This window comes from Mercenaria mercenaria, chromosome 17 (assembly GCF_021730395.1).
Source record: "Mercenaria mercenaria strain notata chromosome 17, MADL_Memer_1, whole genome shotgun sequence".
NCBI classification, from domain to species: domain Eukaryota; kingdom Metazoa; phylum Mollusca; class Bivalvia; order Venerida; family Veneridae; genus Mercenaria; species Mercenaria mercenaria.
In genome coordinates, this window is record NC_069377.1 from 45,646,781 (window position 1) to 45,662,849 (window position 16,069).

Below are 16,069 nucleotides of genomic sequence, written 5' to 3' on the forward strand. Positions count from 1 at the left end.
GGCGGCGTGAATCAGATCTCCTATCTTCAAGGGTACGCCATCTCAGCTGACATAGCATGTTTGTGACACTGCTGTAAGGAGAGTAGTCATGATTTACCCATCGCGCTGCCCTCCGCGGAATCATTTCGATCTGGTGGATGTTTTGTTGGGTGCAAGGGTTCCAAACACAGCTAGCATATTCTAGCTGTGGCCGGACTAGTGATTTATAAGCTACTTCTCGAACTTTTGGGTTCTTGCATGGGATGTTTCGTTTAATGAAGTTTAGTGTTCGGGTAGCTTTGGACGTGACTAAATTGATGTGTTTATTCCAATTTAGATCTGAGGATATAGTGACCCCAAGGTACTTTGCATCAGGAACTGTTTCCAAGACTTGGCCATGGAGTGTGTACTTTGATTTAAAAGGGTTTTTTGACCTTGTTATGTTCATAACAGTGCATTTTGAGGGGTTGAACTCGATGTCCCACTTACTTTCCCATATCTGTAACCTACTTGTCTTGCTGGAGGATGGTTTCTTGGGCAGGACTATTTACAGTTAAGTAGACAGCAGTGTCATCGGCGAATAACCGAACCGGTGAAATCAGATTTTCAGGCAGGTCAATAATGTGAAGTAAGAATAGAAGGGGGCCAAGGACGGAGCCCTGTGGGACTCCGGACGTTACTGGAACTTCTTCTGATGTTTCACCATTCACAAGGACAGACTGGCGCCTGCCAATCAAAAAAGACTTGACCCATTGCAACGTGGTGCCCTGAACGCCATGTTGATGAAGTTTATACAGAAGTTTTAGATGGTTAACCTTATCAAATGCTTTAGAGAAGTCCAGAAGGATCAGGTCCGTCTGGTGGCCTTGAATTAAGTTTCGGGATAGATCTTCTACAAGTTCGAGTAACTGCGTTTCGCATGACCTTTTCTCTCTGAACCCATGCTGTAGGTCATAGAGGACATTGTTAACCTGGAAGTGCTTGGTAATATTAGAGGCTATGATGTGTTCCAGTAACTTACAGGGGATGCAAGTTAGGGATATAGGCCGGTAATTTGCAGGATTGCTTTTGTCACCCTTCTTAAATAAAGGAGTGACATTGGCCTTGGTCATTTTGGGATAATTTGGTTGGTAATCAGTTGGTATGGAGAGTAGAGACTGCTCTTTCATTTTACAGAGTTGGCCCAGTTTGAGAGGTGACATTGGGGTGAACACGGACTGGAATTGACGATTGAGGATATTGGCCTTCTCTTTATCAACCGTATGAATTTGACCGTTTTCTAGGAGTGGGGAAATGCCTTGGGAGTCTTGCTTGGCATTTTTGGCAAGGGAGAAAAGTTTCTTACGAGAGAAATTTTGACCTGTTTGTGGGTTATCCGGATCATCTTGACATTCTAGGACATAATATATGTAGTTATCATGTGCTTGTTTGATATTTTTCCTGACAAGATTTTTAAAATTTATGTAATGTTGTTTGACCTTTGGGTTGGTGTTGATTTTGACCTTTTGGAACATCTTATTTCGTTTCCTAATCTGACGTTTAATGCTTTGGGTAATCCATGGTAGTTGGGGTCTTGAGCCTATTCTTTTGGTTGGAATGAATAGGTTCGTACCTTCGGATAGAACCTCTTTGAATTCTGACCATAGGTCTTCAACAGACCGTGTGGATAAAACCTCTTTGAATTCTGACCATAGGTCTTCAACAGACCGTGTGTTAAAACTTTTAAACAGGGAAGGGGATTTTGACTTTATGAACTGCTGAAATTTTGACCAATCTGCTTTTTAGCTCACCTGTCACAAAGTGACAAGGTGAGCTTTTGTGATCGCGCGGTGTCCGTCGTCCGTTGTCCGTCCGTGCGTGCGTCCGTGCGTCCGTCCGTAAACTTTTGCTTGTGACCACTCTAGAGGTCACATTTTTCATGGGATCTTTATGAAAGTTGGTCAGAATGTTCATCTTGATGATATCTAGGTCAAGTTCGAAACTGGGTCACGTGCTTTCAAAAACTAGGTCAGTAGGTCTAAAAATAGAAAAACCTTGTGACCTCTCTAGAGGCCATATATTTCACAAGATCTTCATGAAAATTATTAAGAACGTTTACCTTGATGATATCTAGGTCAAGTTCGAAACTTGGTCACTTGTTATCAAAAACTAGGTCAGTAGGTCTAAAAATAGAAAAACCTTGTGACCTCTCTAGAGGCCATATATTTCACAAGATCTTCATGAAAATTGGTCAGAAGGTTCACCTTGATGATATCTAGGTCAAGTTCGAAACTGGGTCACGTGCCATCAAAAACTAGGTCAGTAGGTCTAAAAATAGAAAAACCTTGTGACCTCTCTAGAGGCCATATATTTCACAAGATCTTCATGAAAATTGGTCAGAACGTTCACCTTGATGATATCTAGGTCAAGTGTGAAACTGGGTCACGTGCCATCAAAAACTAGGTCAGTAGGTCAAATAATAGAAAAACCTTGTGACCTCTCTAAAGGCCATATTTTTCATGGGATCTGTATGAAAGTTGATCTGAATGTTCATCTTGATGATATCTAGGTCAAGTTCGAAACTGGGTCACGTGCGGTCAAAAACTAGGTCAGTAGGTCTAAAAATAGAAAAACCTTGTGACCTCTCTAGAAGCCATATATTTCATGAGATCTTCATGAAAATTGATCAGAATGTTCGCCTTGATGATATCTAGGTCAAGTTCGAAAGTGGGTCACATGCCTTCAAAAACTAGGTCAGTAGGTCAAATAACAGAAAAACCTTGTGACCTCTCTAGAGGCCATATTTTTCATGGGATCTGTATGAAAGTTGGTCTGAATGTTCATCTTGATGATATCTAGGTCAAGTTTGAAAGTTGGTCACGTGCCATCAAAAACTAGGTCAGTAGGTCAAATAATAGAAAAACCTTGTGACCTCTCTAAAGGCCATATTTTTCATGGGATCTGTATGAAAGTTGGTCTGAATGTTCATCTTGATGATATCTAGGTCAAGTTCGAAACAGGGTCATGTGCGGTCAAAAACTAGGTCAGTAGGTCTAAAAATAGAAAAACCTTGTGACCTCTCTAGAGGCCATACTTGTGAATGGATCTCCATAAAAATTGGTCAGAATGTTCACCTTAATGATATCTAGGTCAAGTTTGAAACTGGGTCACGTGCCCTAAAAAACTAGGTCAGTAGGTCAAAAAATGAAAAAACCTTGTGACCTCTCTAGAGACCATACTTTTCATGGGATCTGTATGAAAGTTGGTCTGAATGTTCATCTTGATGATATCTAGGTCAAGTTTGAAACTGGGTCAACTGCAGTCAAAAACTAGGTCAGTAGGTCTAAAATTATTAAAATCTTTTGACCTCTCTAGAGGTCATGTTTTTCAATGGATCTTCATGAAAATTGATCTGAATGTTCACCTTGATGATATCTAGGTCAGTTTCGAAACTGGGTTACATGCGGTCAAAAACTAGGCCAGTAGGTCTAAAAATAGAAAAACCTTGTGACCTCTCTATAGGCCATATTTTTCATGAGATCTTCATGAAAATTAGTGAGAATGTTCATCTTGATGATATCTAGGTAAAGTTAAAAACAGGGTCACGTACCTTCGAAAACTAGGTCAATAGGTCAAATAATAGAAAAACTTTGTGACCTCTTCAATGGATCTTCATGAAAATTGGTCAGAATTTTTATCTTGATAATATCTAGATCAAGTTCAAGGTCACTATGTCAAATAATAGAAAAAACGACATCATACTCAAAACTGAGTCATGTGGGAAGAGGTGAGCAATTCAGGACCATCATGGTCCTCTTGTTTATATAAGTGAACCAGGCGGGGTTTCATTTTATTGAACCTTGGCTTAACATCTGAGTGAATATTGATTGAAGCACCTCTCTTCAAGAGAGTTATATCCAATCTGAATAAAGATGCAGCAGAATATAATGTTAAAACATCAATACTTCATGCTCATGCCTTTATTACACTAATTTATGTACACAGATTTTACCCTGACCTATATGTCACTAATCCTTCGGAATGTATAGTCTTTTTCAAGAAATGTCTTTGTTTATTTGTATCTTAGTTTATTTTATAGTGGTCTGTTTTAATGATAGGGGTTTAACAAGTGGGCTAGTTGTAAGCATTTTTTGCACTCCGGCTGTATGGAGGTAATGGATTGCACACTGACTTGCACGTTCAATCCTTATCTTGGTCTTATTGAACATCATGATGTGTGGCTTAAGGCTTCTATGTGTACAGTCCACCAACATTTGTGTTAATATTCTGGTATCATGAAGTAATGAGACCTTGTCTGGATGCATTTCTTGCAGAATTTTCTGTAGTAGATCAATTCCTTTGGTTCTGGCAGTATCAAGGCTTGGACATCTAGTTAAGAAGTGTTCAATTGTTTCATCTTCTTGATTACACAGGATGCATATGCTGGATAGTTCTGTCTTATTAAATTTTGCTGAATTTGTTTGAAGAGTATAGGTGCCTGTCGCCAATCTTGATTTCAATTCCGCCTGTCGTACTTCGTGGTCAACAGGTTTTATGGATTTCCATATATTGTGTGGTTTCTGGGTGGGTCTATCTTGTATTTGGAGAAACTTAAGAGTTGTTTTCTGAGCAAGTTGCTGATCCCATATATCATACCAGTACTTGTCAATTGCGGTATTCACCATTGAATTCCAACGTTCCTTTTTTGGTGGATTATCAAAAAGATTTTTTGCCTCTGGTAGACTGTACTTTTGTAAAGATTCAGTCACTGTGTTTGCCAGGGAGTTTCCATGGCCGGCTTTCATGATTAATTGTCTTGACAGGATGCTATACTCCACAGAACCTTTCAGCCTAGCAATATTTAGAAATGTTGAGAATCTTCGCTTATCTATTACAGATGCTATTGGTTCTATACCAAGAAGGACGTGGACTCCTGCAGTTGCTGTTCTTTCCGGTAGTCCCTGGAAATGTTTTATCATAAAACGTTGCTGTCTTACCAGTTTTTCTATGTCAGTATTTGAAACTTTTAACACTTCAATGCCATATAAGGCTCTGGGCAAGGCATAAGTTTTCCAAAGCTTGCGCGCTACCAAGGGGGATAAGCCTCTACGTGCATGTAGCCCAGGTCCCAACATACCATATATTGCTTGTCTTGCAGATTTCAGTTTATCATCAATATTCACTTTATTTTGAGATGTTCTTAATAAACCAAGATGTTTTATTTCCTTCGATTGCTGAAATTTTTTATCATTCATGAATATCTTTTCAGGTTGTTTGTTTTTTATATTCAAAATTTCAGACTTGTCCGCATTTATTGTAACTTTATCTTTCATTGTACATGCAGTATTCAACAATTTGTACCATTGCTTGTAGATTCTCATTTGAAGTGGCTATTAATGCTGTGTCATCTGCACATGTTGGTGCAGCCACCGAGACCTCTCCGAGTTTTGCTCCCAACTCACTTACTTATAAGCAGTCTAGTGTGCTGTTGTGGTACGCCTTGTATAGTGTTGTTGAGAGGGTTGCGCCTTGTTTGGTCCCTTGTTGAAGTAAGAATTTATCCGATAGTTCTCCATTCCATTTTACTTTCACTGTTGCGTTTTTTGTATAAGTTCCTAAGTAATAACCATAAATGTCCAGTTATGCCTTGATGGTATAGTTTATTAAATAGAACTTCATGATCCACTGTATCAAACGCCTTTTGTGCGTCTCGACTAGCCATTATTAACTGGTCTCTACTCCCTACATTAAAAATTGTCTCTGATAAGATAAAGGCTGCATTTATAGCTGAGCTGTTTGCCGTAAAGCCTCTTTGTAATGGATTCTGTTGTTTATCAAATATTCTATCTACTCTTGTTTTGAGGATATTTTCAAGTATTTTCATTTCGCAGTTAGTTACCACTATTCCTCTGTAATTTCCGGGCATACATTTATCCTTTCCTTTTTTATGAATTGGTGTTAAGATACCTTCTTTGAGATTATCTAGAACATCTAATTCTGTGAATATTCTATTAATTATTTTAGTTACAACTGGAACTAGCTCTTCTCTTGCATGCTTGAAGTGTTCCGCAGAGATTCCATCCTTATCAGGCGCTTTCCTACTGTTCATATTCTTTATTGCACCATCTACTTCCTGATGTGTGACCTTTTCAATAGATGTTCCACTTTCAGTCTCTTTTTCAAATATTATTTATTTTGAAGAACAATAATATCATTTTCATCCTGTCTTTCTGGAGGTGTAGCTAAGTTTGCAAAATGGTTCTTCCATGATTCTAAGATTTCTTCAGGTTGTGATTTCTCAACACCATTTACTATTTAAGATATGCAGTTTTCACTACACTCAGTGTTTCTTTGTGCTTTAATCATTTTGTAGAAAGTCTTTTGATCCCTTTCAGAACACTCCATAAGCTTATTTATATAATTCATTTTAGATTCTGCATGTGCTCTTCTCTGTAGTCTTTTTAATTTCTTTTATTCATGTTTCATTTCAAGTTTACTCTGTTCACATTTTTATTGGAGTCTTTCCATTTTTTAAATAGTAATTTACACCTCTTTGAAGAATTACTTATATTGCGATTCCAAATACCCCTACCTACTGACCTCAGGCATTTTAGCTTCCTATAATTAGGTATCGCTTTTGATCCTGCTTGATGTAGAGTATTTTTCAGTTTTTTGATTTGCTCACTAGTTGACTGTTTATCAATAAAATTTAATCTGGTGCTGAGTTCACTTTTATAAGAGTCTTTATCACACTTATCCCAATTTGGTTTGCTCATTATTTTTTTCTTTTTCCCTTTCAATTTCCTTTTTGTCTTTGCTTCTAAGCAGACCCATATTAAACTATGGTTCGATGTATTAAGTGCATGCATTTCAGTGGTTCTATAGTTTCTTACTATTTTCTCTGTGTTACTGTCTGTAATGAAGTAGTCAATCTGTGATGAGTACTTTCCATTTTAAAAATGGACGCCAAAATCCAATTTTTCTTTTGGAAATTTGGCGGCCATATTGGATTTTGGGGACAAATTATGCAATTTCTTTGACACTTAATTTTATCATTTTAACAGAGTTATCAGTTATTTAAAACATATTGTTATGATGTAGTTTTTTCTGTAGATTATGTTATTTGTTTTTGATGACACTTATTCTAATTCTTGTATTAGATAGGGAAAATATTGAAATTCCTTTAAAAATTATTAGCCAATCAAAACGCAGCAGTCAGGCTCCCTGTCTATATAAGGAAACAGAATGTAGGTCAGTTAACTTTACATTTTTGGATCTTAAAGCAGCAAAATCTTTTTGGAAAGCTTAACTGGTAAAATTATTTCTGTGGATATAAATTAGAAATTTGGACTTAGAATTATTTAAATATTAATTAATCAATTTTTTAAATATTAATTAATCAATTTGTGAATAGAAAAATGTGGCTGATAACTATTGCACTGATTCTAAACCTTTTTCTGAATTTGACAGTTTTAGGAGCCATTATTTTGGGTGCAATTCTGTATTTTGCTTTTTATTATTACCAAGAACAGTGGGTGGCAATTTTTGAGAACTGTAGAACTTTTTGCAGACTTTAATTTTAAGTTTAAATGGGAAACTTGTGGAACTTTTATGACTCTAGTGCACTTGCATTCAAACTTCTGTTACCTTTTGTGATTTTGAACTTGTACAATATAAATATATCTGGAGAAAGAAAAAATATAGAAAAGAAAAGACAAAATAGATTTGTAAAACTGAAATTATTCTTGTGTTTTCATTTAATACTACGTAGTGTGTTGACTTTTCCAATTTATGATCTAAGTGGTGTTATAATAACTGAACTTATTATTACAGCACTTGGCATTATATTTATATAATAACTCTGAAATAGCCCAGAAAGTGGTCTCATAAGGAATCTGGCTTTTCCTGAAATTAATTAAGCCAGTGGTGTCGGTCATCCTGAAGAATTTACCAAACAACCCGAGCAATCAGAACATTGCAAACAACCATATTTTAGGTCCTCGTTGAACAATTTAACCCAGGGACTGGGGTTTACATCTGCATAGGCCTTTTCCAAGACGTCAAAAATCTGTAGGGAGACAATAGTCATCTAGCTCATCCGCTTAGCTCAATAGCGAGAGCGCAGATCTACGGATCGCGGGGTTGTGAGTTAAATCCCCGTGACTATTTGATAAAATGAAAATACATTGTCTGAAATCATTCGTCGTCCACCTCTGACTAATGTGGCGAAGTTGGCAGTTACTTTGCACAGAGAATAGGTTTGTACTGGTACAAAATCAACACTGGTTAGGTTAACTGCCTGCCGTTAACTGAAATACTGTTGAAAATGTTGTTAAACCCAAATCAAACCAATAGTTGTGATCTTTCTATTCCCTTCGTGTTATCTTCAAAGGAACTTGCAATGAATAGAATTTCAGCGACTTTGGTATCAATAAATTTGACAACATACGGACTGCTATAAACTTACACAAGACAAATCTCTAAGATCAGATTGGTTAGACTCAAAATGTTATAGAACGTCATGTTAAAACAACTGTTTTGTTGATTTGCAACAGACGATGCAGACAAGACTTTTTAAGAAATTCCTGGAAACGAAATACAGTGTGCCTACCGGTCACAAACTAAATCTCAAAAGTTACATATATTTACCGTGGGTGAAAAAAGGAGATGCTTTGTTATGATTTGTTGTTACTACACCAACGCCTCTCAGTTGTTCTTTTCTTTTAAGCCTATAAAAGCTGCAGTTAGGTATTGCCCCATATTGTAACATGCCCAAATTCGATGCTGATAAAACAGAAATATTAATGTTGATATCGAAGCATAATTGCAGGTACAGTGTTAACATGTTGAGGAAACCCAGTGACTCTGCAATTAACTATGTATGTAAGGAATAGATGAATCTCAGGCAGTGTTAGACTTTAATATGTTCAACTCTATATGCAGGGCTGTATATCCACAATTGCACATAATAAGTCAGATCAGATGATACCTAACCTATGATGCAATCAACACCTTTACGAATAGCTTTCCTACCTCGCATTAGACTATTGCAATGCGTTGTTTCATGGTATTCATAGCACCGTTTTGGACAAACTACACCATGTACAGAACACAGCAGCTCGCATTATAACTAGAACATCCGATCATAGTCAGATTATCCCTGTATAGAAGGAGCCTCATTTGGCTTGCAGCGAAATAGTACACTGTACAAAATATATACTCAAACTTAAACGTTTCTACTCAATCTTCCTTAGTCTTACTATTTACAACATGATAGAAGTTTATGGGCAGAACAGGAACAAATGATCAAAAAATACTGTGTTATTAGAAGTGCAAAAGTCTTAATTCAACCTTGATGTATGACAATTGGAGCAACCATCTGAATCTCACTGACCAAAACTCATTGAAAACGGAAAATTGTTTGATTAAGTATAGCCACCAACATGAACTTCTTATGATCTGAAGTTTTTTGGTGGTATTTTTTATTGAAGTTAGGCACTGTAAGGTTTCTTATATCTATTCTTTGTACATTACATGGGCCGTGCCATGAGAAAACCAACATAGTGGCTTTGCGACCAGCATGGATCCAGACCAGCCTGCGCATCCGCGCAGTCTGGTCAGAATCCATGCAAATTGTTTTTAATCATAGGCTTGAAAGCGAACTGCTTTGGATCTGACCAGTCTGGCGGATATGCAGTGTCTGGATCATGCTGGTCCAAAGCCTTTTGTTCTTTCATGGGTACGCTCACATATATTTTTTACATCAAAAGTAGATCAAGCAATGTTTGGAATGTTGTATGGGTGGCTGCATTCTTTGAATGTTTGAATTTCATCCTTGGTTAGGGCTTGGACAGACTTTGATAATTAAAGTCACCATGTTCAACCTGTCATTTTAATGCATTTTGACAGTACTTTCGTAATGTGTTAGTATCCACATGTATGTTAAAAGCAATATATACTAGTACATCATATTCAAATTATCTATTTTTATTAAATATTTTACAGAGGTTAAATGACTCATTCCTTGATAAGGTTTGGGATCACTTTGATTCCTTACATCTTTGAAATTAATTATCACACATGATAAGTTCTATAAAAAATATTAATACATGGTAGAAATGTAGTCTATATTCATCTTTGGAATATATAAGGAAAGGTTTCTATTTCAATTTATGTGGCGAAAACGAATTGAATGACAACACACATGAATTATACTTATTACTTTAGTCCGAATATTACGTTGTATTCTCTACAGTATGCATCAGAAAATGTTTGGATAATATCTTTATTACAATTTGTTTTGTCATTTGGATTCAGACTATTATTCTTATCGATCTTTTAGGATTTTCAACATTCTGCAAAGAATTTTAACAGATCAAGCTGTTTGCGGTATAAATAGCGAAACTGCAACAAGGGAAGTAACTCAATTTCTGTAATCATATTGTAAAGAAAAACAATAAATAGCTGAAATCTATTCATAAAAATGTCTGTAGTCAGTATTTGCATAAAAATGATAAAAACCACAGATTAACTGGCTAAAAAATGTATGGATGTGTTTTATCCTTACTTTTCTTCGTATTTTTATGAATGGCGGCCATTCTGAATAATTTCGGCCATTTTAATTTTTTTCAAACTTCCTTTATAATAATAATAATAATAATAATAATAATAATAATAACAACTTTATTATTTGAAGGTTACATACTAAGTGTACAAATACAGATATTATACAACTTATTTCCAGTATGGCCTTCAACTGATATACATTCACACATGATTTGCACACTGTATATATTGTAATGTTTTCCCATGATTGAAACCCGGATATACTTTTTCAAATTTGAACTGAAATGAACTTTACCAGTCAATCAGGGACTCTTGAAAATGTCACCAATATAAACGACATGGTTCATAAAGTCGCGCGTCCTGTTACGTATAGATAAAAGATACACCAGTGCTTCCGTGCAAAATATTTGATTAAGAAATCGTTTAAATATTGAATCAACGTCAGTTCAAAATCTCATTTCAAATGAAAATCGTTTAAAACAGGATGTATATAGAAAGTTTAAATTGCGGATCAAGGTCGACAATAGTCAAAACAATTCAATTTTTAAGTTTTCATTTTTTAAACAAAAATTCATCATACTTCTTTACGTCAGCACATCGATTTGAAGGAGAGTGTTTTTTAAACAAAAAAAATGTCGGTATTGAACTAGATTAGGTGTCCTAAAACTCAACAAAGGATACGCAGAAATTTCACGAAAAGCAGCTTTTTAAAGAGAAAAAGTCGCGTCTGAAAGGTTCGGGGTTTTTTGTTCAAGAAAAAACGTCAACCTTGGGGTAACTTTTATAAGTCAATACTTCGATTTGAAAAAGCGTGTTTGTTAAAGTAAAAAAATAACAGCATTGAAGTCTAACACTCCTGCCAACAATATTTATTATTATACCAATTTCGTATAGCATCTTATTCATGGTAAACACATACAGAAAAAAGGTAGCCACTCACAGGCGCTAAATTCATTTACAGAGCGATATGACCAGTGGGACAGAGCGAGATAAAGCCCCAGAAAAGAGACAGAGAAACTTATGAATAGACGTGCCCGATGAAGAGCATCGTTACACACAAGACCATCTTTGCCGGAAAATACCAGTACTGGCTTAGTGAGTTGGGAGACACTCGAGAGCATCTCAGATTTCTAGCACTTGGACTGGGGTTTGAACGCTAGACCTCTAGATTAATATAGTCATATTTGCAAATGTTTAAATCGGAAAATAAAAAGAGATCTTCGAAGTCTTGTTGTAGCTGCTTTAGCACGGGTTTCACTGTCAATATCCCGTTGAATGAATTTAGAAAAAAAACTGACTTCGCCTAAATTTCTTTGAGCTTGATCCAAATTCGCAACTGCTCGAGATGTTGACTTAGATCTTCTGCGTCCAAACAAACTTGACCGGAATATACAAAGGCTGATCCAGCTGGGGCAAGCATACGCTTTTGATAGCCTTAAAGTAAAAAATGAGACATCAAACATTTTAGTCAAAGAAAACGGCTCGTGTTTTAATATAGTAGGCGTTTAACTTTATTAAAAGCAAATAAATCTATACAAAAACAGCTATTTGCCTTCCAAGTATGTTTTATATATAATACTCGGTTTTAGAGTACAACAGATTCCATGGCGTGTTGCTCTGGACGGTATTTCTTTTTCAAACTGGAATGTTTAGTGAATATTTTAGGTTTCTGTGATAAAATTTTAAATAAAAATAGACATGTTAATCAATTCTCACCATGTCACGTCGATAGCTACCATCGACCTTTGATCTTTGCGCTGATATCTTGATTGTTTTAAAGTTTCAGTTAATGACATGCGGAAATATTTCCATTCTATCCGACACCAAAATAGTACTGACCTATTTTCTCTCATAAAAGTAAGTTAAGGGTCGTTTGTCGTGCAGCGGGTGAATAATCGAGATAAGCAAGGCGTTGTGGGATTAAGTTAAAGTAGTTTTGATTTTGAAAAGTGAAAAAGGAAACACTTCTCAATGTACTAAGTCTATATGTACTTAAGTGGTGAAAAGTTTAGTCGTTTCAAGTGCATACATCTAGAAAATGGTTTTGTTTTGTTTTGTATACGCCGTTTTGACCTTTGACTCTTTTAAGAAAAGCGAGGAGCTATTCTACTCAACCGGGCATCTGTGTCGTCGCCGGCGTTGGCGTCACACCTTGGTTAAAGTTTTGTGTGCAAGATCATATCTCAATAACCATTGCATGTTTTGGATTGAAACGTCACATAAAGCTTCCTAGTCATCAAACATAATGAATAACCTAGTCAAACCAAGTCAAGTCACTCTTAAATAAATTTAATGCAAATTATGGTCATTTTTTTCGACTTAGAAAATTTGGTGAACGTTTTACGTGCAACGAACTTCAAGCAACTACATGTATTGGATTTAAACTCTAACATTGCTTCCCAGTCATAAAACCTACTGGTTCAGTGCCTAAATCCGGACAGTTCTTAATTATTCGGACACCGTTTAAAATGCTTTACGATCATGATTTTTTTTACTGAAATGAACAGAATCGACGCAAACGAAACATTTGATGGCTAGCTGTCAACGACAGTGTACGAATGTAAGCTTTTCCAGAGAAAACTACCTTCAAATACCCGCACCGCATAAAGTAAACATTGTGTGTGTTGGGGGATGACGTCATACAGCGCGCGCCAGTTATTTGAGGTGCGAAGAGGTACTTATTAAATAGGAAAAATATTCTGCCTATTGCAGACGACTCTTTTTGTTTGCTGATCGAAACTGATGTAAAAACATGTTTTAGAATTCTGTATTACCCTCAGTATTTATTTAACATATTTAACCAATTTCTGTTATATATCAATTAATTCAATTGAGAAAAAAAATGCCAGCATTTTGCAGACAAGGGAAGCAATTCATTAGATAAATCGGCGCAGTGTCATTATAATGATAGTTGTGTCAAAATGTATAACGACAGCGACAGAATAAACATGTAAGAAAGAATAATTTTAAACATTAATTTTTGCTCAGATAAATTTTATTATATTATTGTAATATTTGTCAATTATATAAAGTTAGAACTTAGTCCATATGATCACGTGATGAACAGGTAATAAAATTTTATTCGGACGGAGATATTTGTATATATTTACAGGACTGTATTTGACTGCTTTATTTTAAACGAAGTCGTCTTTATTGTTATTTTTGGGTGCACATATTCGTTGCATTTTATATCCAAATAGTGTCCGAATATTTAAGCACTCTGAAGGTCAATTTTGACAGCTTTTACTGGCCCAGTTTGGATGACATTTTTATGATGAAATCAGCAATATACGATTTTGTTGTTTTGCAAAGAGATTTATAAAGAATCTAACATTATACAGTTAAAATTTTATGCACGTGTGGTTTCATAATGCAAAGTTACTGTCAAAAACCCACCAAAAGTGTCCGGATTTAGGCACTGGACCAGTACAGAATAATAATATCTGTCATGTGTTTACGAATCGGATAGAAATATCCGTCCCGGGGGCACCTGCGCATTGGGCGGTAATGAGGCTTGCCGAATTACCGCCCATGCGCAGGTGGCCGAGGGACTGATATTTTTTCTTGCATATCGTATACATGTTAGCATTTTATTCTGGCAGATTATTTTTCTTGCATACCGTATTTTACAAATAACAGGTAGAAATATTTTCTTTGTAGCACTCTTTCTTATAGTAGAGCGCGGGAAATTAACGTCCGTAAGCAGAAGTGACGTCATGATGTTTTGCGTTACGCACAATAACAAAGTTCCACTTTAGTTTTATCTTCTGTAGCGTAACGTTATGTTCTTATGGTGAACTAACGTATTTTGAATCAAGAAATATATTATAAGGAACGGAGAGAAACTATCATGGTACCTGCTTTTTTCGTATTTTTACATAAACAATATATTATAAGTACATGAACCACTAGTTGTCATTAAAAGCACGAGAGTCATCTGGCATGGGGGTGCCAGATGGGTTTTTCTTGCATACAAGACGGGGATTTCTGTGATTTCACCGGTGCTGGAAAACTCCATCTTACACCCCGGGGTGTAAGATGACTCTCGTGTTGTAAATGACGTATAACGAACTACATATGTACAGAAGATGTGTGTAATAATAATAATGTTTTTCGTAAAACGGGATAAAAATTAAATACCTTGATAGTTCCACTTCGTTCCTTATGACATATTTCTCGATTCAAAAAACGTTATTTTAAGGAAATAACATAACGTTTCATTGAGGATGATAAAACAAAACCGGAACTATTACGTTGTTTTCGTCTCTGTAACGTCATGTCGTACTTCCTGTTTACTGACGTAAAGTTCCCGCGCTTTGTTAATACGCGACTATAAGAAAAAAGTACTATAAGAAAATCATTTGCTTGAATTTATTTTTTACTCTCCTTTGTTGAATATGGCATGCAAGAAAAAGATTCTATCACTTGTTGTAGATGCAGATGTGAATATCCGGCTCTCGGGTTACTGTTTACGCGGTCACTCGGCTGGAGCCTCGTAACCGCCTAAACAGTTACCCTCGAGACCGAAAATTCCCATCTGCACCTACAACCAGTGAAAGAATCTTATATACCGGCATGGGTAAAATCACCGGAAACGCCAGTCCGGTGTGCAAGAAATAACGATGTTAGATAACTCTTGTTTGAATTTCATACAAATAGCTCTTTTTTGACTCAGAAAAATGGGCCTCATTTTTTTGCGTACAACTATTAAGCTACATCTCTGTAACGACTATATGTACTGGAGTGAAACTTTATATCCTATATCGTCAAACTTTCTAAAGTAACCAATGTTGATCATTCTTGGTTGAATTAAAAACAAATTTTGATCCTTTTTCGACTGAGAAAATTCGTTTTGATTTTTTTGTGTGCAACTGACCATCAAGCTGTTTCTCAGTAGGCCCTACAAACATGCTTTCCATTCAACAAATCATTTGAAGTAACCAAGTTAAATGATTCTTGTTTGATTATGAACCTTATTATATTTAGAAACTTTGGTTAAAGTTTTGAGTGCAACTAACTGTAGCAGGTATTTATATGGGATAAAAACTTTACACTAGAGATCTTACTCATTAAACGTTAGAGAAATCTAGAGAATTGGTTTAAATTATGATCCTTATTTGACTTAGAAAATTCGGTTGAAAATTTGGCGAGCCAGTTGTCATCCATCATAGTTATAATGAAATTTTGATGTGTTAGAAATTGTAATAAAAGAACTCTTACTTAAGTCTTGCCAAGTTATTGCATTTGTTTGATTTAGAAGCTGTCGCATAGTCGGGTGCGATATCTTATGAACAGCTCTTGTTTCCATAAGGTGGTTATGAATCATATGATTTTTTATCAGTATCAACATGTTCTCAAATTACACATGCAAATAGCTTACAACTGTCCTACTCTTTTTTTAGATCTAGGTTTAGAACATGTCGAGAATAACACGCTTTGTTCAGGATTCAAACCGACAAAGTACATTTTTCTTACTCCTCTATACTGACAGACGTTTTTTTTTCATTTTGCGTGTGTTTGGTGCAGTCTATTTAATTGTCTATTT